General features: G+C 30.9%; 1 protein-coding gene across 2 annotated transcripts in view; it reads left to right on the top strand.

The window, feature by feature from the left end:
• LOC125068093 overlaps positions 1-27,176 on the top strand; it is a 108,015-nt gene that overhangs the window by 19,089 nt on the left and 61,750 nt on the right. The window lies entirely within an intron of this gene.

Below are 27,176 nucleotides of genomic sequence, written 5' to 3'. Positions count from 1 at the left end.
GAATTTTGACATATCAATGAGAGTGTAATACTTTATGTTGAATAAAGAATTTTGAAATTGTATTTGTTATCTCTTGTGCCCGTAGTTACACTGGCTCACTCTTTCTTCAAATTGGAATAATAACAATATACCAAGTATTGCTGCTTGGTGGTAAAATATATGATGATATATAGAACATATATGTATATCTATTAAAATAAAATGTGATCATGTTTTTTGCACTAATTTTTTCGTTTCATAGTCATTTAGTTAAAACTCCGTAGCCGCTTTGATATTTAAATGTAAAGGAACCCGAATTCATTTAAATCCTTACAAATTTAAAAGGTAATACAAAGATGTCGGATTAAAGAACCTTCTCAATATTCATTGATAGCGAATTGTATCTTATCAAATTTTCAAATCCATGTTGACATAGATATCCTTTTTCAAAGGGCCCTTCAATTTTATCTAAGATAAGATACAAGCGAACCGTAGGAAGGGTTTTTGTGGGACAAATAAAAAAAAAATATTTTTTGCATTTTAAAACCGAAGTACAAAAATGTGGACTGTTTTATTATTTAATTATATAAGACAAATGGGTCAATGTATTCCCTATGTTATTATAATTCAATTCACATCGCTCAATGATAACGAATAAATGAAGGCAAACGATTTTAAAATGTTTATTAGGAGACAGATGTTCAAAGTTTCCACCTGATGATTTCCGTCGCCTATCAGCAATGCGAATAAAAAATGATATCATTCGCTTACTTAATCAATAGCCACCCATAGGGGTGCGATATTATGTAATTTGTACCTGTATTTATACTAGTTCACTCCCATTTAATTAACTTAACTTTGGCGGTACAGTAAATGAGTAGCACCTATTCAGACCGGCTTACTTTATCACCAAGGTCTTCACTAGAATATATACTATCCGCTTATGTCATTACGTATCTGATTCCTACTACTATTACGTTTATAAAACTACGTTCAGAAACTCCGTAGTTTTATAAAAGGCGAGGGTTGTATCGCGTAGCTGTCAATTAGTAAGGGATGTCTACCGCAGACGTTAAATACAAGTTGCACACTATCTGTTTCTGTCGTAGCCACACCTAAAATAGCACCGACGTCATTGCATCATTAGTGAGATTTATTAGGAATATTTGCTTCTAATAATAATAAAAAAAATTACTGCACCTTTTTGTGACGGAGAGGGAAAATACTTGTCTGCGTTTTTGTTTACAGAAAATAGGTTTAGTGATATTGGCTATGATATATAAAGTTGATGGTGAGAAGTTTAATCAAAGTGAAAATTATCGTCGTGTTTTAATTTTTATTCTGATAAACTATGAAACGGTCCACACAACACAGTTTTTACCATAGCTGGTTAAGCAATATTACATAAATAACTACTATAGAGGGGAACTTGTAAAGGTTTCTTAAGGTAATGAACCTGTTTTAAACTAAACCTATCCCTTGGATTAAGTATTTGCGATGTACAATAAGCTGTAAAATTTAGAAAAAAAAAATCTTGTTGTTGTTTTATATTTCGTTTCATATTTATTTTTAAATCTAAATTAAAAACTTTTATTGCAACGACATCGCCGTTCTAAAATGTCCTAGTGGGACATGCTTCCATCTTGAGGAGCATATTCCACAACTACACCACTGTGGTTTAGTGGCATCATCATCATCATCAACCCATATTCGTCCACTGCTGGACATAGACCTATCCAAATGCACGCCACTGTGGACTTTCTTCGGCAACTCGCGTCCAGTTCCTGCCAGCCGTCTTGCGCAAATCGTCACTCCACCGTGCCTGAGGACGTCCTACACTACGTTTGCTGAGACGTTGTCTCCACTCTAGTTTAGTGGCATACACACGTGATATCATATCACATACAATTCCTTCACTTTTCACCACAAGATTATTTATTATTAATGTTAATAAAACATATTAATAATGCGATAAAAAATGGTACATTTTTTTTAAAGTCAATAAGCCCTTAAAATTTGGTCACGTGTGATGTCTTTTGTAAAAGTCTAGTTTATATTGCATCCAGCGTGCACCTGTCAATTAGTAGCGGGTGGCAACACAGACTGTGATATCCATTACATAAACATACTACATACTGGATATTAGAAGGGTAAATAACAAAGAGTTTTTTCATCATAGTTTAGGCACTTGAATCATCTGCCCGTCACAATCAATCCTGACCTTTGAGTATAATATTCAAATTAAAAAGTTTACTAATTAAAAAACGGAGTCAAACTTTTCGCTGTACATTAATGATAAAACTACGATTCGGTTTAGTGAAAACAACTCATGAAATTTGATAGAAGATCGTGGGATCGAGTCCATATTCGAATTTGTGTTAATGTTGGTTAAAGCGATCTTGAGGATTTTTTAAACCGTGTATCAAAATCAACGAAAGGGTTCAAAGGTACCATGTTAACTTGAGGATAATATTATTAATATAGTAATGAAACACATTTTTTTATACCAAATACTATTAGAATATCTTATATCTTTTAACGTTTAATTAAAATGCATATAGTTACCATTAATTCTTAAATTTAAATAACGTTGCTGTCTGAAAATAAAAACCGTCAGATACTTCAAACATAGCGTAAGCCAAAACAATAGAAAGAGCCTCCAAAGGTACAGACACGTCTGTCGTGGTTTGAGGATTTGAGAAATTAAAAACCGTCAGGGTTTGGTACAGACCGCCTGTTACTCACTCTACCGCCAAACATTAATATTTGATATTGATATGTTTCGATTCGAAGTGTGATTAGCTAGTGTAATTATTACCCACACAAGGACAATTACTTTAACAGCCTGTAAATTTCCCACAGCTGGGCTAAGGCCTCCTCTCCCTTTGAGGAGAAGGTTTTGGAGCATAATCCACCACGCTGCTCCAATGCGGGTTGGTGCAGGCTTCCTCACGGTTTTTTCTTTCACCGCCGAGCACGAGATGAATTATAAACATTATAAATTAAGCACATGAAAATTCAGTGGTGCTTGGGTTTGAACCCGAAATCATCGGTTAAGATGTAAGCGTTCTAACCACTGGGATATCTCGGCCCAGTATATATAAGGACATATCATAACTGATAGTTAATGGTTGTCGGCGTATTAACGATGTAAGGATTGATTTGTACATCTACTAAATATAATACACGATAACAACTGGAATCAGAATAATTCAATTATATTTAAAACAATTGTAAATGTTTCAATGATTAATTTATACGATGAAAAATTAATTAATTGCTTATGACTATTACATCATGTAGTTATTATAAACAACATCGTCATATCGATAATTGATATTCAATAATTAGTTATATATATAAAAATGATAGGTGGCAACACTAAAAATGAGAAGAAGCTTTATTAAAAAAAAAAATTAAGAGTAGATTGGAATGCAGTAAAGAGTGTGTTTGGAATTTAGACTACCGAGAATTATTTTTCATTAATTGTATACAATGTAATAATCATATTATACGATTATATTATACGCTTTTTATAATCTTTAAAACCACTACAAAGTTTTCTTTTCTAATTCACAGTGTCACTCTCAACTCAATCCTCTATAATACATGATTTTCATGTTCGTTTAAATGTTCATTCAAGGCGAATTCATATTTGTCCCAGAATTTCTCTCTAAATTTAGCATCTAACTAAATGGAAAACTGAGACGTGATTAGTTCGATTTTAACATGCGAATTTTTGTTTGCATGTTTTATTTACGAAGCCATTCTTGCTTTTAATAGCACAATGTCCTTTATAATTAAAGCGGCTGGATTTACATATATGTACCGTTAGTTCAAAGGGTCGTAAGAGATCTGACTTGCTTTGTTTTCAATTAAATTTGTATTGCTTTTTTGAATGTAATAGTTATTTATACAATTAATAATTGTTACGCTTACAAAGATAATTTGATTCTTGCAAATTAGGTAAATATATGTATGTTTTATTATCTTTTTATGTTGACTATTTTAGTAATTTATGTAGTTTATATAGTAAAGTATTTGATTTTTATATGACTGAACATATAAAAAGTTTCGACTAATGTAAACTCAATTGGATAAGAATGATAAATATTTTTTATGTGTCTGATAAAGTCTGGTCTTAGTAAGTCCGACAAACGGTCGTTAGTTACTGTTATTTTTTACACATGAATTTAATGTTTATGTAGCTAAATTAAATTCTCTAGTGTTCTTTATAGTTCCAATAACAATGTTAATTATATACCATTATTTTATAATCGGGCTTAAGAAAAAATTATGTATTATATTGTGAATTATCTAGAATACTGTATCTATACTGTATCTCTTACATTTGCTTACATTGCTTATCCACTAATTAAGGGTCGTTTGAAACCACATTTTCTTTTCATATTTTAACCATTGTTTGGACGAAATTAAAAAAATATACTTGATATGCAAAGCAACCGTGTTCTGTCTTTAGAAATTTGAGATGATTCGTCACAAGATTGCTCGATTTCCTTAATATTCTCGTTGGCTGCTCAGCGAGCCGAGCCACCTGTTGCCCGCTGCCTAAATACGTCGTAACGTTACTCCCTGCTGGTTCCGTTGTATGTATTACATTACCTAATTAAGCAGGAAAAGCTTGCACTAATTTACGTGCTGTGACAGTAAAACCATTTCATTAAAGTTTAAAACTAAAACGGAATAAAATTGTCGTGTAAGTGTAGAATGTTAATTTTGATTTTGTTTTTATCAACCAGATTACGACGCTCACGTGAGTTGAGGGGCTTAATCCTAACGCGATTTATACCGCGGGTTGTAGTACTCTTCAACTTTATAACTGTTCTAACATCTCTTATTGCGCTCACTTACACTTATAACGCGCTCGTAAATATATGCACTTTTAATGCTAAGGTGAAAACCTGTGACTAGGAGGGATAAAACTACATAAAAATACTACGGCTATAAGTTAGAAGTAATGTTATACGGTCTCCGCAATAAAGTCAGGAAAATTGCATGTTTGCAGTAAAATATTTGGCAGCTACGCCGCCTGATAAAACTAAGGTGTTGAAGTGGGCAATGTCTCAAGACGGCAAATTTTAACAAATTTATGCCACCTATATTTTACTTCTATTCCTTTAATAAAAATGCGCTACCAAGAATCTTGTTATCGCTAAATCTTTGGAAAAAATATTGGCGGTGAGCCATGTGACTTTACATAACCGCAAACATGACGAAATCAATGACTAACCTTCAATCGGCATACCGATTGTAAAGCACGAGTTCACACACAGTGCATAAAGCCAGCTCCAATCCACTCACGTAACGCGGACACAAGCGAACAGACAGACTGATGCGTCACGTCCTGGTGTACTCTTTGCCCGGCAACTTCAATTTAGTTAAAAGTGGAGCTTAGTGCCACGTACATGCTGATCTAACTTTTCTCTGCAATTCGGTTTCGCTTTTTGGAAAACCCGAGAAACTTTATACCACAGAAATGGAACTGGAAGTGCAGTAGCGACGAGTAATTCCTATTTTATTTCATAGTTTTTTTTTTATTGTAATGTAAGATGATTTCTCTGATCAATAATTAATCTATGTCAATATAAGTATTAATTGACTTAATGAAAAATCATGATAAGATAGTTATATAAATGTTTATTTTAAATTATACGTATTTTTAATTTATCATTCTGTAACATATTTAATTTGTTAATGAGTTCCCGTTTGATTAGATTAACCACCGTCAGCGTACGATCTTAGCTTTATTAATATGCATAATTTATTAACGGCAAATCAACTACATTCCAACCAGACCATATATGTACATGTATACAAATATATAATATGGCATATAATTACATCCATCAGTTTTCTTATTTTTTATGATAAAAATAGGTGGACGGGCAGTAGACCTCGTTGGTAAGTGGTCATCACTAATTAATCATTCTTTACATCGCTAACCTTGGGAACTAAGATGTTATGTCCCTTGTGCTTGTAGTTAATTTGGTTCACACACAAAATGAAACTTACCAATACTAAGTATTATTGTGTGGCGGTAACACCGTCTGTCCCTATGTACGCTTAGATCTTTAAAATTACACAACGGATGCGGTTTTTTTTAATAGATAGATTGATTCAAGAGGAAGTCTTATATGTATAATACATGCTCAATATAGTAGAGGAACACACATCATTTTAGAGGTTTCTGAAGTTATGTAGTAAATAAAAACATTTTTTGCGCTTACATTGCAAACGCTGGCTGAACCCTACGAGATAGATCAAAATAATGTACTACAGTATTGTATACCTTAAAAAGGTCTTGAATATAGTCCGCAATGGTATATGTCTATCTCTTAGGGATAATCCACGAACCATTTTTTATTCTTTACTTTTTACAAGAAATAATAGCTTATTTTCGAAACGATTTTAAGCAATACAGCATTAATCCTTATACAATTAAGCACCTTAAATACATTGTAAATTTAATATAGATCAATATGGCTCTTTACAGTCTGTAATTTAAATTAATATTTTTGATAATATTACAGATTTAAAACGCAGGGAGATAGCGGTTTGCATTGTCTAATGACTGAAAAACTGTGAACGTTCTAAGACATTTTGTCGTATATTTAGTATCAGCATTGCACCCGTGCGAAGCCGGGGCGGGTCGCTAGTGTAGAATTTTCCTAAAATTTATACTAAATTGTTAACCTTTTATTATAAAATATATTTTAATTTAAACTTGAAATAAGGTTGCACCTTTAAAAATAGAAAGTTAACACAACACGCTTCAATATTCCGCTTTCGTGGCTACATTATTTAAACTCTGTAAAATACATAAGATTTAACGCAATGAGAATGGACTTTGCGGAGCTACATTTGAAACTTTGCACAAAATGAAAAGAAACATAGCTATACGGAACATAGCTCAATTTAACATTTTCTCTCAAAGTTAAATAATTTATTAAAGTTACAAAATTTAATCCAATAATTCATTTCCCTATTTAATTCCTATTTAGTTTCTAATCTCTGAATTTATAGTTGTTATTACTCTAAAAGTTCGATTTAAATTTTTTATCTTAATTAATGACGTAATGAAACGGGGCTATACATATTAATAAGTAATTACCGATATTGGTCCCCTTAACTTGGATGTAGCGAAACTATGATTATGACTAATGATATTCTGGCATTCAATTTGAAACACATGAATAGCTCCAGTCTAATATATTCAAAATATTATCAGATAATCGATTCAACGTGTCCATTTTGTATAATATCAACATATTTTTTAACAATGGCCCGTACCGACAACATGTGTTTCGTCAGCTATATCCCGTATTAACATACTGTTAGTGTCTGAAACATTTTTACATTTTGACATGACATTGTTGCGTTAACATAACAATGCAGTCTTAGGCAAAATGGGGAGTCACGTACGATATAATATCTATGATCAAATTATATCTACTTATTGCGCGTAATATCTAAACTTTTTATTGTTTTTATTGAAATATCTAAAAAATATACGTAACATTCTTAATATCCATCTTAAGACTAAACGAGTTTCTTTCTAAGAGAACTTTTAGAGTAAACTGTAACATGCATTTCAGAGTAATAATAAAAAAGAATTGTAACAAATTGTATTTAAGATTTTTGTAATAACTACATCATTATAAAATAAAATACCTAATAAACTTTTGTTGATAAAAAAACGAAACCGATAAAAACTCTTTTTGTCTCTGAATAGTTTCTGGCATCTTAACACGAACCTTTAATCGGTCTTATCCGAATTGAACTGGATATTACTAGTTTTAACAAAATGTGATTATATGTAAAGTTTGAACCAAGTAGGTGCAAGTAGTCATAAGTAATATATTATTTCAATATAGCAATCACATTTAATATTTACTGTAACACGTTATATATTTTCCCTGCAACAAATTATAGGCATCTTATTTATCAGAATGCGTATAGTTGTTGAGTAGCTACTCATAAATTATATACCATATATAATTCCTTTTTTTTATTTCAATAAACGCATAGTTAAAATCAAAATCCTCTTTATTGTACACCAATAAACATACAAGAAAGATGCACAGGAGGCGGCCTTATCGCTAAAACAGCGATCTATTCCTAGCAACCTTAGGGCAGAGGAAAGAAACAGGGGCATAAAAAAGATAGAGTTAGGTAGAACTGTACGTAGCACAAATAAAAATAATATATCTATTATTAACTAATTTTTAAATTAGACTAATATTGTAAATTCGAAATAATAATTATATAATATAATATCTTAAATGTTTGAAATGAACTTTTTTTTTACTTTACCACGGTTATATTGAATTTCTGGATATTAATAAAAGCAATTTGAATTTCACAAACCCCCGAAACATAATATTTTATTTGTATTTATGTTTGAAATATAACCTAACTAAACGAACTTAAGAGAAATTCAAATTTCCTTCCTTTAACATAATATATTTTTGTATACAAATGATTTTTCTATTTGCTTAGCATTGAACATTCAGAGTAAGATTAATTAGAAGAGAAAGCTGAGCTTTTGTATTTATCAAAGTAAATTAATTATCTTTTCAAGTGTCAACCGCCTACGTACAAACCGACAAACTATTTACGGAGTGACATGAGGCATGCAAGATATAATTTATTTAATATGCAGTCAGCCCATTAAAAAGCATTCAGTCTCAACGCGGCTACATTGGAGTGCATTAACAACGGCAAAGAGAACACGAAGTCAACGTTCACAGCTATAGTGCTATTATCAATACACGGGCCGTTTTATCCAACTTTACAAACGTTACGTTTTTACTGTTTATTCTCATATCTGCCGTGACGTCAATGTTGATAATGTATTACGATATCTAATAATTTAATCGAATTTTATTTTAAATTCTGTCATTTAAATCGATATAGCCGTATTAATATAATAACGTTATTGTTTAATAATGTTGATACTATTTTTTTTTAAATAATCATCTTTTATTTATATCCAAATTGGACATACAGTTTGTCTAGCACAAGCTTCAGAATAGTCAATGAGATCAAGATTGAACCTGCGACTATTACCTCGCTAGTACCGTAAATCAATGCGCTATTTACTACTATATTTCTATATAATATATTAAATTTGTAATATTATCTAGATTTTGTAATGTTTTTAAGCGTTGTTATATTTCAGCGTTAAACTTCTTCTTATTTTATAAATCGACAAGAGTGCTAAAAGCAAACCCATATATTTAAATATACGCTAAAATACCCATAAGCTATTCAATTTCATTGCACTTAAATTACGCTGTTGTAAACGATACGCGTACACTTAAAAACTCACATGATTATTTAAAGTCCACTAAATATCTTAGAATTTCGAAATGCGCTTGTTATATAATAAATTCATTTTTATTTAATATTATAAAATATTTTTTTCATTTAGCTCCGTATATTATTTATATCGTATATAAGTCTTGAATGCTTATTTACGATCGGAATAATCGTAACATTACAATAAATATCAATTTCAACGCATCTAATTTGATAACTTAAGAACCTGTTTAGGAAGCCGTAATATAAATCACATTCCGTAGAAAGTAACGTAAAGTGGTTTTGATCGAACGTTTTATATATTTATCGGAAATATTTTTCTCGGCTTAATGTTGTTTGTTATGTCGACCTACCGCAGATATCGAGGTGATTACATTTTATAAAACGTAATTAAAAAGTTATAAAATCTATATGATTAATAAAATCTTAGTGTACACAAAACGCGATTGTAGGACTTTGTGCGAAAAACACTTATTAGTTCAGTTTGGAGGATAACTGAGGTAGTGTAATTACAGAGACAGGAGACTTACCTAAGTTTCCAGGGCTAGTGGTGCGTTGGTAATATAAGGTATTATTAATAATTCTCCATTTAGGTACCACCAGGTGGCCAATTTACCAATCCCCCTACTTATTATAAATAAAAAAACCCATAATGGTTTGTGTTGCTTTATTAATACAATACGTGAGGTACTATGATTGAAAGTTATTATCGAAGTCATCAGTTGCATCTTTAGATGTTTTATAATATATAATATACTTTATAAAAACATGTACACGTTGCCTTAGCAGAGCGGCTGTCATCATTACCTACGAATATTATAAACAGCCGGTAATATCTGAAGATAATAACACTGTCCGTCGGTTCACTGCTCTTGGAAATTAATTTAAAGTGCATGGGTGTGGTAATCATAAGGCAAGTAGCGATTATAGTCACAAATAGATGAATCATCCGACGATTTGCATTTTAATCACCTGAGCTGTTTAGCCATTTATATTTTTTTTCCATAAATTACGCAAAGGTAGACAGACATAATGCCAAAAAACATTATCTATCAGTCAAAATTAAAACGAACCTATAATATCATACAAATAAATCAAAAAATGATAATAAACACACACATTGATATTATCAGTGATATAAACAGCAAATACATTAAGATTTTAAATTAACATGGTTATTTTTATTACTAACAGTATTTAAAACGGGATATTTACCATGTTTGTTTTTTTTTTTGTTGGAGCTCGATATTTCGACATTATCTACGAATGTCTTGTTCTCGTGAACATCCCGTATAGGTAAATATCAAGTTTTAAATACTGTTAGCAAATACATTTTTAATTAGTTTAACGAGCGGGCAAAGAAATCAATTCAAGGTCAAGCTTCATAACTAATGTCTTATAGTAGACACAAAATATACAAACTTACAAATGACACGAGAAAAACAATATATTTTACAAATTGTCTAATCAGTTAACGAGCGAGCGACGAAATCGATTTATGATCGAACTACTAATCTAGTACGGGTATGTAATATCGGAACGCGTAAAGGGATTTTAAAGACCGGAATGTATCGTCAAAGGCTTGCTAAAACAAAAGGGAATTTACTGCTTAAAATTGAATGCGTTAATTATTTTTCGTTCCATCGCAAATTGTATGGGGTTTTGTTTCTGCTTATAGTAAGAGAAGTGGCCCCGCCCAACACTAGCTGCTGAATCTGATTGGTTCGCCGTTCTCTTTGTTTTACCGCACAAGCTTTATTTAAACAACCATTGAAATTAGCGTTTACGAGTTTTTATGTTGCTTATAAAACGTGAACAGTGAAACGATCAGAAGTGGTATTCTATAAGGACTAACTTGGTATCTCACTCGTGAGACGTTAACACCGACGATGTTTTTATTCTTGTAACTTTTTTAATGTTATGAATTATAACCAATATTGCATTTTCCTTATATTTCACGATCGTGTACCGTTGAAATTATAACGTTTTTTTCAAATTCGAATACGAAAATATTTCTGTACTAATTCCATAAATGCGAAAATAACTCTGTCTGCCTATCGCTCATTTACTTTCAAACCACTGAACCGAATTTGATATAATTTTGGTATGAAGCAAATTTGAATTCCAAGCAAGGACATAAAACATCTGACGATCAACCCCTAAAGCGCTAGCGAAGCCGCGGGCGACATCTAGTATACCATAAATAACGATATTGTAATATTTCATACTTTTTTCTATTTTTACATACTTTTTTTTAAATAAAGAAACTTACAATGTAAATCATGTTCCATATAGAGTCATAGTATCGATCGAACAATTGGAAATAATTCTCGTAGTGATCTTCATTTTTTTTATGAACAATGTGAAAAGATTTACATTAATGTTAATTTAATATGTATAAAGTGCTATAAAATCTCATCGCTTCAAATAATCCGTATCGACGAAGCAAGTTGAATATAACTTACAAAGCAAATACTTGCAATCTAGGATTAAAAGTTGATTCAGAATCGAGAACTACATGCAGTGCAACAAGTAATCCGATTGTAATGGCCACAGTTTGTTTGCTTCGAGAAAGTTCCGCAACTTACTCTGAAAATTAGAAGCTAAATGTCTTAATAGTAATGACTATAATTGACCTAAAAATAAAATATAAAACAAACTCGAGTCTAGTTATTTTGTTCTTCGTTGAAAATTATTTTATTTTATTTATATATAATAAAATTGGAGTGTCTGTTTGTAATATTAAAATAACTGCTTTTTACTAAATGCATATTTATGTATACATGGTAGGTACATATCACAATATATAATTTTTTTTCAATTTGTGTCTATCTGTCTGTCTGTTTGTTTCAGCTAATCTCTGGAACCGATTTTGACGAGTCTTTCATTGGCAGAAAGTTTATGTAATAGGGAGTAACTTAGGCCACAACAATAGCTTTTTGATAAATTCAACAACGCGTACGAAGTCGCGTGTACAGCTAGTTTATAATAGCAATGATGATGTATAAAAGGCCTCTTTAGGCAGACTTACTGCCAACGCACATTTACAACCAAAAATATATTACCGAACGTGTGGCTTTGCCCGCGGGAAATTTATAAAACTTTACTAATAGCACACAAACCGTCAACTCCAATTTTACTCCATCGAATATCGAATTAAAAATGTAGCCTGTGTCCTTCTCCGGGACTCAAACTATCTTCACACCACATTTCATTTAAATCGGTTTAGGTATGAAGAGATAACAGACAGACTCATTTATAAAATTAGTACAGATATAACATCTATATTTAAATATGGAAGGGACCTTAATTTCATAATGTAACACATTTTTTTAAACTTTCCGCGAACGTAACAAGACTAAATATAAAAGTAACAAAACTGCCTTTAAATTATCTAACAATAGGTTCTTATGAAAATGGGTTCGCATATAAAAAAGATATCGCTTTTGAACGCGAGTAATTATGTCATGTTTCTGGACATAGTCCAAAACGTCTTCGTTCTGAACATCGTGGCATGAATTTTTAGTAGGTGTCTATATGTATTTGACAAGTTAACTTTATTTTAGTTTTACGTATTTTTAAACTCATTGTGAATTAAATTTGCTACGTCACTCGAGTTTGTTTTAATCCAGCCAGTTTTATGTACTTAATATGTGTTTAAATAATTCATCTCGTGATGACGATTAGCAGCAAGAAAAATATTCCATAAGTGTATCCATCAATATGCACTGCGTGGTGGAATAGGCTTCTTTTAAATGACGTTTTTTATAAGTCAAATTTATTTATTTAAAAAATTCTAGCTGTATCGAAAATTTTACATTTAAATTATTATTTATTGATCGCTTCCAGAAATTGATTAATTAAAATCTCTATGAGTATAAAATTGTTGTTGAAATGTTTTGTATATTTGTTATTTATATATTTGTGTTTGAACAATTTAAAAAAATCTATTTCATGAGATTACAATCGTTTAGGCATTTTGATGTTGAATTTCTTAATAATGATTCGGTAGACGATTCACTGCTGCCGATTTTACATACATTTTATAAAATAATTGTAAAAAAATAATGTTTTATTGTAAAAAAATTGCAATTTAAATGAGATTCTTAACGAAAAATATTTATATAAATAGTAACGGTACATTAATTTAGAACGGTCTATTGTTGCTCTCACGATTTCAAATCGTTCGGTAATGGAGCGTAATGAGTGTCGCTACGCATCTCATCACTTACAAAGCTTACGTGTTTTCGTCACATCCTATATTTATCTACAATACACAGAGAAGATTTATCTAGAACTTGCATGGGAATTTTACAGGGTTCGAAAAAATCAGATTTTTATAATAAATATCAAAAATCCGATTTTTTTTATATATATTTGATATATATCCAGGCTAAGAAAACGAAGCGAATTTCATTCTGTAAACACTTAAAAAGGAATATGTAACATAATACAAGTGTCGAAATACCACATTTTTTATTAAAGAAAAGTAACAAAGGAATTAGTGTCTATCTATTTGAAAAAGAAATTTTTAATGAACACTTAATAAACAAGTACTTTTTATAATTATAATAGTCTTCATTTGTTTGTGAGATAAATCAACTAATTTTATTTTAATATTAATTTGTAATCGACTAATCATAAAAAGTAATCATTCAGAGTCAGACCTTAAGCATAGATCTCTGAATGTTGTTCAGAAGATAGGATAAAATCAATTGACATATATCGTGATATATATCATGATATATATCCGCGAATTTTATATAAAGCGTATTCATTGGCTCTCGTATTATTGTATATTATCAAATAGAATAATAAAAAAGTTATATTTTATAAATAGCTCTGCATAGAACATGTGGGAACCCCCATTCATCATTTATTCTACCGCCTACAATCAATATTTTGTATTGCTATGTTCCAGTTCGAAGGATGAGTGAGCCAGTTTAATAAATAGACAAGAGACCCATATTAGTATATATTTCTTGCGAAGCCAGTTCCTACTCATGAGGGACAACTGACCATCAGATGGCCTACTGAATTGTCTGCTTAAATAAATTAAAAAAGTTTTTATACGTGTGACATTGTATATTTTTTTTTTATTATAAATATAGCTCTCTTGACATTTTACATTCCTGGTTAAATAATAGAGTATTCATGGAATTAAAAATAGAAATATAATTTAAATACGAGTGTTTTAAAGATGGATCTAAGATGAGCCATAACAATGCTTCTATTAAAATATTAAAACTTACCGGACCTTCAAAGCGTCTTTCATCTCAAGAAATAAGTATTTCAATGTTTAGCACAGCGATGAGGAAAAATGAGAACGGAAACGATGCCATGCCATTAGATTAAAGTGATTTATTTAATAATATACCTTCAATTTATTTTCCAAACATTATAAAGCATGTTGCTATGACTTACACCCTATAAAAATTGGATATTCACTGGTACTATTTTAATAATTCATACCTTAACATCGTCTATTCACGGCGACACAGACCGGCGCCTAATACATATTTAATAAACCTTTACCGCCCGGTAATAAAGACAATCACTGGTCTCGAAGGAATAAAAATCAATTCATCTTTCTTTGAAGCATTGCGATTATCTGATTAAAACGAATATCGAAATATAACAATTCTCGATCAACGTTTAATGTTTAGACTCGATCTTCGAAATCACGAAAACTTCGTCAGACCTATAAAAAGCTCGTTGGATAATGGATCCGGCCGTCACAATAATAATAGCTAATTTGTTACAAATAAAAAAACTTGCAAATGGGCCTTGGAGCTATAATAAAAAGAGATTCGGCCCCGGTGGGTCGGATCGAGAAATGAATTTAGATTACAGGTTAACGCCGGCTAAGTGTGGGTTGCCTCTTCACCTGTGCTAGAAAAAAAACCTCGAGTAAAAACAGTGGATTAGTTGCCCCTTCAGACTGTCACCTTATAATCAGCCATTTTAGGATGCCATACTACATGCTTATTATGTATTTATACGTTACATAATACAAAAACCCGAGTGTTTTTTGAGGAGAGCGCTGTCGACGTTTTTTTGAATGATACGACGATAAATATACTTAAAAACATACGTTGCTTGAACATCTTAAAATGTGTAGTGTTTTATTTAACTTATAAAATGATTCATACTTTTGATAGAGGAGTTCGTTAATATTTATACATATATAACATTCTATGATATTAAAAATCATAAAAATAGATAAGTAATATTAATTACCTAATTATAAGGTTTTTACACCGTATCTAATAATAATTGAGTACATTCTTAATTATGGTATTAAAATAAATTAAATTACATTTTCACATCTACAACTTACAAATATAAACCAGCAGGGTGTCTCAACATGGCGCATTAAAGATCTATAAAAACGAATATATGTACATGGAATGAAATATTAATATATTTTAATTGCATCAAGTATAGGCGGTTGTAATTCAAGATATGCCTACAATACATCCATTTAAGGTGTAAGAACAAATAGCAGAGGGAAATACAAACAAGGGACAGATAAAATAAAAATAAATACGCAGTAAATAAACATTCGTTGACATACTCGTCGTTTGTCGGAAACTCGATTTTAACGAATATGTTGTCCTACATACAAAAATACATATTTATAGTAGCGTGACCAGAACACGATTGGTTTAATAATACGATCTGTAAAGTAAATTGCTATTTATGTAAACATTCAACGACCTATGACTTATTTCAATCTATGTAAAAAAAATTAACATATTCGGTTATATCTTCACTAGTGTCGTTGCGGTGTTGGTCGATAGTTAAACAAACTCAAATCAAAACGACTCTTCTGTTAATTAGAATAGAGAAGAAAATTCAATGAAATATATCACATTATGGCAGCCCCTACTAAAACCGGTTACACAAGAGGAATAGTTTGGTCCATGAACACACTAGAGCCTGTAGCAATGGGAAGGGCCAGGCTTTTGACTAAACATGCCCACGCGCATTTAACGTACGACGTTTTGAATAATTTCATGTATAGTCGTTATACACTGACCTCTTGACGGGTGCATGATTGTAATTTAATTTGTTACTAGTTTCGGTTGATGCAATAATACTATTACTGTTAACTCGCGGCTGTTCTTCCGAATCAAAACAAAATAAAAGAAAGCTACCTTTACTGAATACGCCCTTAAAAGATGTTAACGCAATTCATTGGACTCGAAAAGAAAAACAAAATAATGTTTATGGATCAGTGTAGTTATATTTTTCCTTTTATCTTACGGTAGATCAAGGATCTCATAAATGTTAAGTAGACTTCAAACTTTGAAGTTATCGGACATGATTCTTGATCTTGTCACAACTTTGCGTTGTCTAGTTAACGAATTGTATAATATTATCAACGTTGTGCCACACGTTTTTCCAAATAAATAGTATTTTCGATAGAGAATACTAAAGACACAGAAGTACTTCAAACTCGAGTAAACGAAGTCATTGACATTCATTAGTTTTGTGTAATCTCCCCCCGTGTAGAATTAAGCTCGTTAAAATTATTCGCAATTCGACCCTGAATAAAAGTTTTAGGTACTTTTTAAGAGTAGGGGAAGTGAGGCATATTTAATTTTTACACGCTCATCATTTTTGTCCATTGAATCATTCCAATTCTGATTCTATTTGCATAATGAATGAGTGAATTCAGGCAGTTACTTGTCGAGATCAGAAGCTCTGTTGATATACACTTTAAGTTCAAAAGGTTAACGGAGTTTTGTCTTACGAAGACGTTGAGCGCTATTAGGGTAATATTTAAATTTACTATTTAATGCTTTGCTGTGTTCTTATAATTTAGCTATAATTGTATACTGTGGTTTTAAGTACTGATTTAGAAATTATTTAAACCCTGAAAAGCAAATACGGAATGAAATAGAGAGCTTTATATGAACGTTTAATATAATATACGTGTAAAAATAAGTACTATTAAAGTCTGTTATATGTAACAGGTTTCCTATTTCGTTGCGACAATATTCCATTTATACCGTTCGTGCATCGGATAGCCGGTTTTATCGTTTCGGCTTAACGAATGTTGCGGGCCTTTGTAATCCTTCATTTTTGTAATGGACCCAGCAAAAACTAATAGTGTGACGAGCGAACAATGGCCGTTTTAATGAAGTTTGTGATGTGAGAACCTGCATCAGTCGCCGTGTCATCGTCTTGAACAATTTACATTGCATTACAACGCTATCCAAAATTTATGTACGCGTAAATGTAATTTAGATAAAGTCACGATAAACGTTGATACCAAGCGTTTCAACGTTAACTTTCAAATCTTAACAAGCTATTGGAAACAGTTATGTTATAAATTATTATCACACGACATTACTTAAATGCATTTATATCGAAATATAAGAACTCTTTTATCGTAACTGTTCCGTCATTATATTTTTTTATTTCTTTATAATAATATATAAATCTTAAATTGAGAGTGTGTTCTCAAATAACTCGGTTATAATTTATATCAATTAGCGTTGTAGTGTTGTTCAGAAAAATGCATAATTCAGTCAAGTCTAGTTGAATACAGGGTGTGCTGTGGCCTAAATGCTTTTAAATGGGGTTCACTAGTGTATAACTTGTTTGACCACAGCTGTATTCAAGCACTCACGAGCTTTACCTTTCACGTTTTTTACTTGCCGTATATTAAGTTCACTAATATCTATTACACGTGTATAATAAATTTGTGAAAGGACGATGTATAAACATAGAATATTAAAAAATAAAAAGCCAAACATTTTTTGGAATCGAAATATTATACAGTTTTTCTTTTGAACTAATGTTTAAAATTGTTAGCTATTTACATTAAACCCTAAACATTATTTAACTTAAACCCATTTCCTCAAAATCCTTACTGTACTAGTAAAAGTTAGGAACCAACCTCGCATCAGATATTCTACCGCCAAACACTACTTAGTATTGTCGTGTTCTTTTTTGAATGGTGAGTTAGTCAGTATAACTTCAGGCAAGGGAAGTAACATTTTAGGTTCAAAGGCTGGTGGAGCATTGGTGGGATGTTCAAAGCTGAGATGGCAAAATGGTTATACCAGATTAATCTGAACCGAGGATTTTGTAATTCATCCCGAGATAGGTGGTGAAGAGAAACATCCTGAGGTTACCTGCATGTTGGATGAAAATCTATCACATAATATATATCCAAACCTTCTCAAAATTTTGTTCTATATATATTAAAACCTGTACCTGTACCTGTTGCGTAATGTTACATTTATTCTTAGAAGATATGAAATGATAATAATTATCTTTATTTACAAGTAACACGGTATGTTACATATGTTTTATGAATACGTAGTACGTGTATGTTTCGCCTCTTATACTATGCATGTAAGTCTAAAATGATCGCCAATAAATTTTACGTCACTTTAAATTCATATGTTAAAATGTATATAATCATTTAGGCTATAAAACCTACCAGACCCCAAACCTCAAAGTGTTTTAATAGTCTTCATATAATTAGGTAAATTGTAGATTTTATCATTATGCTATACATATAGGTATATATTATATGCAATACCGTCTGTATTGCCATATGCATTCTGAACGTCGATAAAAGCCATTGCATAGGAAATACTTAGTGTATAAACTTGTACCTTGTTATCTGTTATACGGAAAACCAATCATATGGTACAAGGCTGTAAGAGCTTTTGTTCCTTTTAGAGTTTATCTCGATATCTTGCATACATCAAACAATATTATTGAATTAGAATTTTTATGTTGTATGCAGTAAGAGTCATAATTGCTTACGTTTCCAAGTTCATTGTACCACAATTCTGATTTGTTGTCTTGATAGGCATGAGATGGGAGTTCTCAGGGGCAAGGACACGAGTAAATTTTAAAACGTAAAATAAAAGTACAATATAATTTGTTACGATAAGTGGACAATGCTTGTTATTGGTGTAATTTCGTCGTTTTCTTTGTAGTTTTTTTTTTATATGAGATATCAACTTGTAATATTATAAATGTTCTGTATTATCTATGTCTGTTATATTGAAGTTTTTGATGTATTCCACAGTAAATAGTCAACGTATATTCATTATTATGTTATCTTTATATTATATATTATTTATAAAGGGGGGTAAATGACTAGTTATAAATAAATACTGAAAATAACTGGTATTATATAAAAGTTCTATGCTTAAACCTCACGACTTATTCACGCATTTAAAATCGTTTCAATGAATTGTAATGATTTATTTAATGAAAATAAAATTTAGAAATCTCGTTTTTATAATTGGCTTTGACTTATATAGATACATATGTCCACAACGAAGAAGGAATCCCACACCAAATTTAGCATCAATATTTAATTCCTTCTTACACATTTAGGCAGGTAGGTATTATGATAATTATTTTTTGTTTTTTCAAATTTTTTAACATATGCAACTTCAAGCGATACAGCGCTGAATGAAACTGCCTATCTAGTAATGAATCTACCTAAAATATTCGAATACATGTGGATTTCTTATAAAAGGCTCTCAACGTGTCACGTACTGCCGTATTAGACAAGTTTCAATGTATTTTAATGCGGACATCTAAGATCATCGACAATAACGTCTAGTGAATAGAACTGATTGGTTGCAATTGCTATTGAAGTCATATTTGTTGATATCTGTGACACGAATTATGCCTAGTATTATCAAAATTATTCATAAGGAAATTATTCATAACATTGAAATCATTTGTACTTTCATATTCAATATATCAATAAAAACAATTAACCTTCCAGTTTTAATAATTTAATTTAATGATTATAAGTTATTTCCTATACTTTTGTATATCAATTTGATTTGTTACAATTTCATTGATATTTCCCTGAAAACATCCAGCAAAAAGCATACTAAATGTTAATCCGAAATGTAAGCCATAAGCCGCGTGTTTTATTTCGTTCGTTGTTGTTTTGCATTGATATAAATAGTTAAACTTCTAATTCGCGTATTCAACTACAAAAACATTTCAAGTAAATGTTACGTCTAAAACGTTGCGCTCATGTTGACCCTTGTAATATTTCTATCATCGTACCTGAGAAGTTTCTCAACTTTATATGTATACACATATTACACAGTTTTGTGATAACTTACGTCATGTGTGTGTAGTAAAATGTTACTGTGAACTGTACAAAAACTATTATAACTGAAAGTTGACTTTAAAAACGTAAATAAAATTTTAAATCACATTTACCTAAACAAAAGGGCATTGTCCAAAAGAGCAGCGTTTGTAAAATAGTTAAACAATATTTAGCCACTTATATTAGTCAAGCCTTTATCACAAAGCACAGAAATGTCTCAGGCGAGCTTGTTTGTTTTTAGTGACATATTGTTCTGAATGGACTATTGTTGTAATGTGTAAACAAAAGCTTGTTGTGTTTGGTTGGGCTTAGCTTAATCTATTTAGTAGCTTTAACGCACATTCGAAATGAACTGTTAAACTAATTATTGCATCACTAATTGTATATATTTATCTAGTAGCTAACTTATCTGTCTTATTTTATGATATAGGTAGGCGAACTTTGTGCTACCTGATGGTAAGTGGTCACCACCACCAACACATGGTGCTGTAAGAAATATTAACCAATAATTAAATCGCCAATGCGCCACCAATATTGGGAACTATGTTAAGTCCCTCGTGTCTGTAGTTACACTGGCTCACTCGCCCTTTAAACCGGAACACAACAATACAAAGTAGTAGTATTTGGCGATAGAGTAACTGATGTTGGTACCTAACTATAACTGTAAAGATTTTGCGGTTCTGGGTTTATGTTAGTAGTAGTTCTATAACGAGACAAACAAATTAGGGATTTTCAATGTCAAAAATGTCCACTACCAGTTCCCGAACGTGTAAACAAAATTGTCTTTAAGAAATCAATAATGATAATATCTAATCTTACTACGAATCTTACTATCAAGTATTTTTACGCTTACAAAAATATATTAATTTGCAGCCAAAGTTCACTAATAATAAATTTATTAAATAACATTAGCAGCCTATAAATTTCCCACTGCTGGGCTAAAGCCTCCTCTCCCTTTGAGAAGTGGGTTGGGAGCATATTCCACCACGACGCTCCAATGTGGGTTAGTGGAATACACATGTGGCACAATTTCGTTGAAATTCGACACATGCAGGTTTCCTAACGATGTTTTCCTTCACTGGCGAGCAAGAGATGAATTATAAACACAAATTAAGCACATGAAAATTCAGTGGTGCCTGCCTGGGTTTGAACCCGAAATCATCGGTTAAGATGTACGCGTTCAAACCACTGGGCCGTCTCGGCTCAAATAATAAATTTCATTACTCAAATATTTTTCATAAAAAACGTTAATTCAGCATAAAAGGTTCATAGGTTATGAAGTGTAGTAAATTTAAAACGATGGATTTCATTTTAACATTTAAATTTGCCAAAAGATACAAACTCACTTCAAAGATTATTTTCAGAATTTGTTTTAAACGCATTTATAATTAGAAGCATTATCTCCGAGTATTATAATACAATCAGTATAGCGTTAAGTGATTTCTCCACCCGTACGAAGCCAGTCTATCATCCGTCGCTAATTAATACACGTCACGTCCTGTCTTTGTAGTGTTTTGTTTTAAAACATCTTTTAATAAAATATTAAAATTTTTACTCCATTTTTTATCATAAAAAAATATTTCAAATTATTTTTATTTTTTTTTTAATAGCGATCGTTGTGTTGAATATATTTCGTGTTATTTTTTATGTACTCGTAAAAGTCGTTCCATAAAATATAGATAAAAAAGTATACATTCACTCATTTTTATAATCTACAATTTCGCTGTAAAAACTTTTAATATTTTTGACAGCGATCACGAAATTAGCCGTAGTTGTATTTCGTGTCGTTTTTTAAATTAAAAATATCTCATAAAACACTTCAAACATGTAGCAAGTTTCGTCTTAATAACAATATTCGTTTTTATGTAAACATGCAGCAAATTAATCGTTTTTCTACACAATACTAATTTGTCAACTTTTTTGTTACTATAAATAAAAAATGTTGCAGTTTTCATCTACCACGAAAATAAATAAATTAAATAAGTAAAAACGAAACAAAAACTTAGAAAGACGTAACTCAGTCGCGTGCGAAACCAAATATGTGTGTGTGATACCATTCACGGATACCATATTCGCTTTCGGCGACGTGGAAGTTTAACATTTCGGACGGGCCGCGAGTTTTAATTTGTGATCAATTATGCGTGTTATTTATCGTTGTTTTATTTTATTTGCCTTCTCACAACGCCGGTGGGTGGTCTACTCACGATTTACGAACGGTGTTCACCAATACGTTCCACTGATTGTGGCACAGAGCTAACGAACCGACGGATCGATTACTTCAAATATTATTACTGTTACGATGTAAAATATAATTTGATTGGTCTTTTATAATCTATTTATGTTTAGGTATGGTGTTTTTTTTTTCATTATATTATTATTGTTTTTTGAGTGGGTTTTGTTTTATTACATTTAAATAACTTTTCATTACATTTAACCTTGAATGAACTTTATTATTTAAGCATTATTTACTTTGAATATATATATTTTTTAATAATTATTAATAAGAATGATCCAGTGTCGTCTCTATTTATCTTAAATATTCGAAGTTGTCCGGCCATTTTGTTATTCCGAGCGCATCGGGCGCCCTCGAATGGTTAGCGGCAAATTGTTCCACGTAATGTGATTCTAATTGAGCAGCTAATTCCTACCGAGCATACTTCGTTAATTAACCATACCACAGTTTACCGGACACATCTTTTACGTACAACGATATAAGTCTATTATACCTTTGGAAGAAATCTGTGAAGATCATATTAAAACTAGTTTATGATAATAAAGGTTCGTGTTAAATGGTCATTATAAATAATTACACATACATTCTGTTTTAGTTATGAAAAAAAACGTGAATTAATTATAACAAATTAAAATTATATACGGATCTCTGTATTTTAAAAGAACTTTAACAGTCGTTCGTTGAGTATATTAATTTACCAATAAATAAAATTGAGGCTGATAATAATAAATAAGGCGTATTATACTTTACACGTTTATAATTAAAGATGATAAAAGTTTGGAGTGATTTTCGTTGATTTTCATAAAAGATATATGAAATTAATTATACAAGGATTATTTTTGAGTATATAATGATATATTGATATTTATTTACTTATTTATTGAATAAAGAGTAACTAGCAATCAAAAGGTTTATTATGGTTTCTTCTTAGTAGAATCTATATTCTGAACCAGTTGAATTACTAAAATGTAATTTCAAAAGTGCTTGTAAGAGTCCTACCGCTTTTGAAATTACGGCATAAAGATAAGAATAAATAGATTTTTTGTTATATTATATACAACTTCATGATTTCGTAAAAAGAACACATTTGAACGTCTTACATGGTTTGATTTGATCATTGATTACAAAGAGTTACAAGCTTCTTTAAAGTGTATAAATGCATGAATAAAATTAGTCGCTCTTTTAATTCCAGACCGACGGTAAAATAATAAACAGTAAACTTAGTCAAGACATTTTCAAGACGTAGCTAGAGGCTGCGAAAACTTATGCGGCTTAATAAGTTTATATTGCCTCGTTGTTTATGCTGTATCTCGAGAAGTTATACAAGCGCTACAATTAAAATCTTAATATTAATTTCTCAACTTATTTTCTTAAGAGAATTTCATCACATTTTTTTTTTGCCCACGTCATAAATTTTATTTATAGAACTTGTTTTCTATAAAATCAATTTTTGCTTGTAAAGAATTCACTTATTAATTACTTAAATAAACTGTTTATATAGTATCTTTTAATATAATTTAATTTAAATTAATAATGTATAAATTTTTCAATTTTTTTTTTAGTATTTGTTCGACTTCTCTATTGAAATCGCCTTCGTAGTATTGCCATTGTTACGACCTTTCGATGAAATCAATGAATATCATTATTAATTTCTGTATTCTTTATGTAGAAGAAAATTATGTTAAAGCTAATAAATAGGAGGTCAGAGTCTATAGAATACTTAGAACCTCTTGACCTCAAGACAGGCTCTTGAGCACGACCAATTAAGCAGGGGAGGGTAACATTGTGAGCTTCGGAAATGTTCAAAGAGAATAGATTTATAGATCAATACAATAATTATGTACGTATATAATATATATGTTATTTGTACGAGTAAATACGTATTTTATGGTTACTGTTCCTTCCTTTGGGGGCCGTGAAGTTATATAGCCTTTAACCTTCCTCAATAAACGGACTATCTAACGCAATAAGAATTATTCTAATATGCTAAAATTATCACCGTAACCCTCCTGTTTTATTGAATAAACAATGATAAACTAAAATTACAGTCCTAGTTTATGGTCACCTAATTATCTTTGTGAATAATTGTATGATTTATAAAGAGGTTATATTTATTTGTTTATATGTAGGAGGTAATCTTCGGAACTAATGATCAATAGAATTGATCAATAAAAATCTCTAGTAGAAAGCAAAAAACAACGGAGCGCGGAACAACTGAATGCTAAAGGGAGTTGATTATATTTATATAATTTTCTTCATTAATTAATACGTGCAAAGCCGGGGCGGGTCGCTAGTACTATAATATATGACATCTTCGTTATTGACTTTAAGGTAATCTAAAAGTTTGCCTCGAATATTAGATTAGTCGACCGTTCTATTTTCGAAAATATTTTTACGATTTTAATTTAATTTTACTATCTTCATGTAATTTTATTATGAATGTAAAAATTTGGTTGGGTGAATGTTTGTTACTTAATCACGCTAGACCGATTGGGTTTGAATGAAATTTGATATAGTCTGGAATAGCACATAGACAACTTTTAATCCCGCAAAAAACATTCAACTGCGCCTCTTCCAGTCACACGCGGGCGAAGTCAAAGACAAGAAGCATTAAATGAAAAAAAAATCTAATCTATCGTATTTTACAAATAAATGTAACACACCAATACACTATGAATAATTCCATTATTTCAATTAATGTTATTTCGTGATTCGGGATTCACGGCTGTCAATAGAATGTATTAGAATTAAAATTCAAAGCTGACAAAGCGAAATAAAATAAAACGGTACAAGCGACAAAAAATAACATCCATTTTTTGTACTTTAACTCACCTTTTAATTCGAATGTCTTTTCAAATATACGTATAAAAGGTATAATACATATTTAAAGTAAGTGATGGTTTTGACTTACAAATCTCAGTTAATTTTCCTACAGTGAGCACTTGGACAGTAAAAGGTTCTTGTTTATTTTAAAGATATTAATAATTAAATAACTGTAATTATATTTGATGTTGAGATGGCAAAAGGGACATAAATTTAGATCTAGGCACACGAATAAAATTTCATTTAAGTTCTACTATTTATAAAAATATTTCGTTTCGTGTTATTAATAAAGATTCCTTTTAATTTCGACAGAGAAGACCGTAAACAGACAGGTTCGATTACGTTTAATCATAGCTTTTTCATTCTCGAAATATATTTTGCCTCAGGGCACACGAGGCTCTGCAATAAATCCAGAGCAAGGTTGGTTTGCAATTATTGCCCGAGATAATTGTCTAGGTTTTACCTTAATAAGAAGTTTAATAACCTCCCTATTGTTTTAATAGCTGGCAACAAAGGATTCAAATTCAAATTTCAAATATAATCTCCTTTGTAAAACGTTTATATCAGTGTGTGTTTTGTATTTCGAACTGTAACAAATATATAAAGCTTTTTTTTTTTAAATTCGCTCTGTTAGTTTTATAGTTAAATTTAGGTTGAAATGGATATCGACGATGAATATCGAAGGTTTTATTTCGTTTTAGTATTGGATATAAATGTTTTCATCTATTTTATTTTTTAACAAGCGATACGATCTGATTTTTGAATCGATTGTGTTCGTGAATCGATTTTACTTCAAAATATTTTTAATAAATACACGTGCTTTAGATGCCTTATTTGTATATCAATAATATCTAGTTATTGAGAATAATTGTATGCTATATAAATTCACGTTTGTAGAAATTTAAGAGCAGATCTGTAACCATAAACATCAAGTTCTCATCAAGTCCGTGAAACGGGCATGTTTAATCAAATTTTGGGCGGGTAGAGCCGTGGGAAAACCTAATGTATAATATAAAGTTAAGAGTGAGATTTGAGATTTCGTATAGTATAACGCGCCATTCCATGAATAAGGCTGTTACATTTTTATGATAGAACACTTAATTTAAACATTCATCTAACCATAGATAACCTCACGACCCTGAATAGTCAAGGAGTGTTAAATAAGCTTAAACTATCGTGCTGCAGAAAACACCTAAACTTTTAGATTCTGCTTGTGAACTCTTCCAGTCCTGGTTTTGCCATACAATCAGTTTATGAGAGAGACGGAATCGGCATTAATGAAGGCACCTAGTTAGTGACACATTTGTGCGCTACAATACGTCCTATGTACTTCGCGTCGCTTGAGAAAGGATGTTCTGACCAAAAATTGTCCGAAAGACAACATCATCACAAAATATGAGCTTGTCTTACAATACATATTGTATCTGATCTGACTAACGCAGGTCTTCGATTAAGATTGCTGAATTAGTAATACTTTCAAAGAGTCTATTGAATGAACTTGAAGATCGAGGAAGTTGAAAATCTCTTTAAAATTGAGTCCTTATAACTCATAGTTTAAATTACATGTAATTATGTCAGATCATTATGGTCTTATGTTAATATAGATTGAAACAGCACTTATTCAGGGATAGCTCATATAATTATAATTCATGGTTGCATCCTTTCTTCTATGACAGATATACATTC

The sequence above is a fragment of the Vanessa atalanta genome, chromosome 13, assembly GCF_905147765.1.
Source record: "Vanessa atalanta chromosome 13, ilVanAtal1.2, whole genome shotgun sequence".
NCBI classification, from domain to species: Eukaryota; Metazoa; Arthropoda; class Insecta; order Lepidoptera; family Nymphalidae; genus Vanessa; species Vanessa atalanta.
The sequence above is the reverse complement of the archived record's forward strand: the minus strand, read 5'-3'. Positions and strand labels throughout refer to the sequence as shown.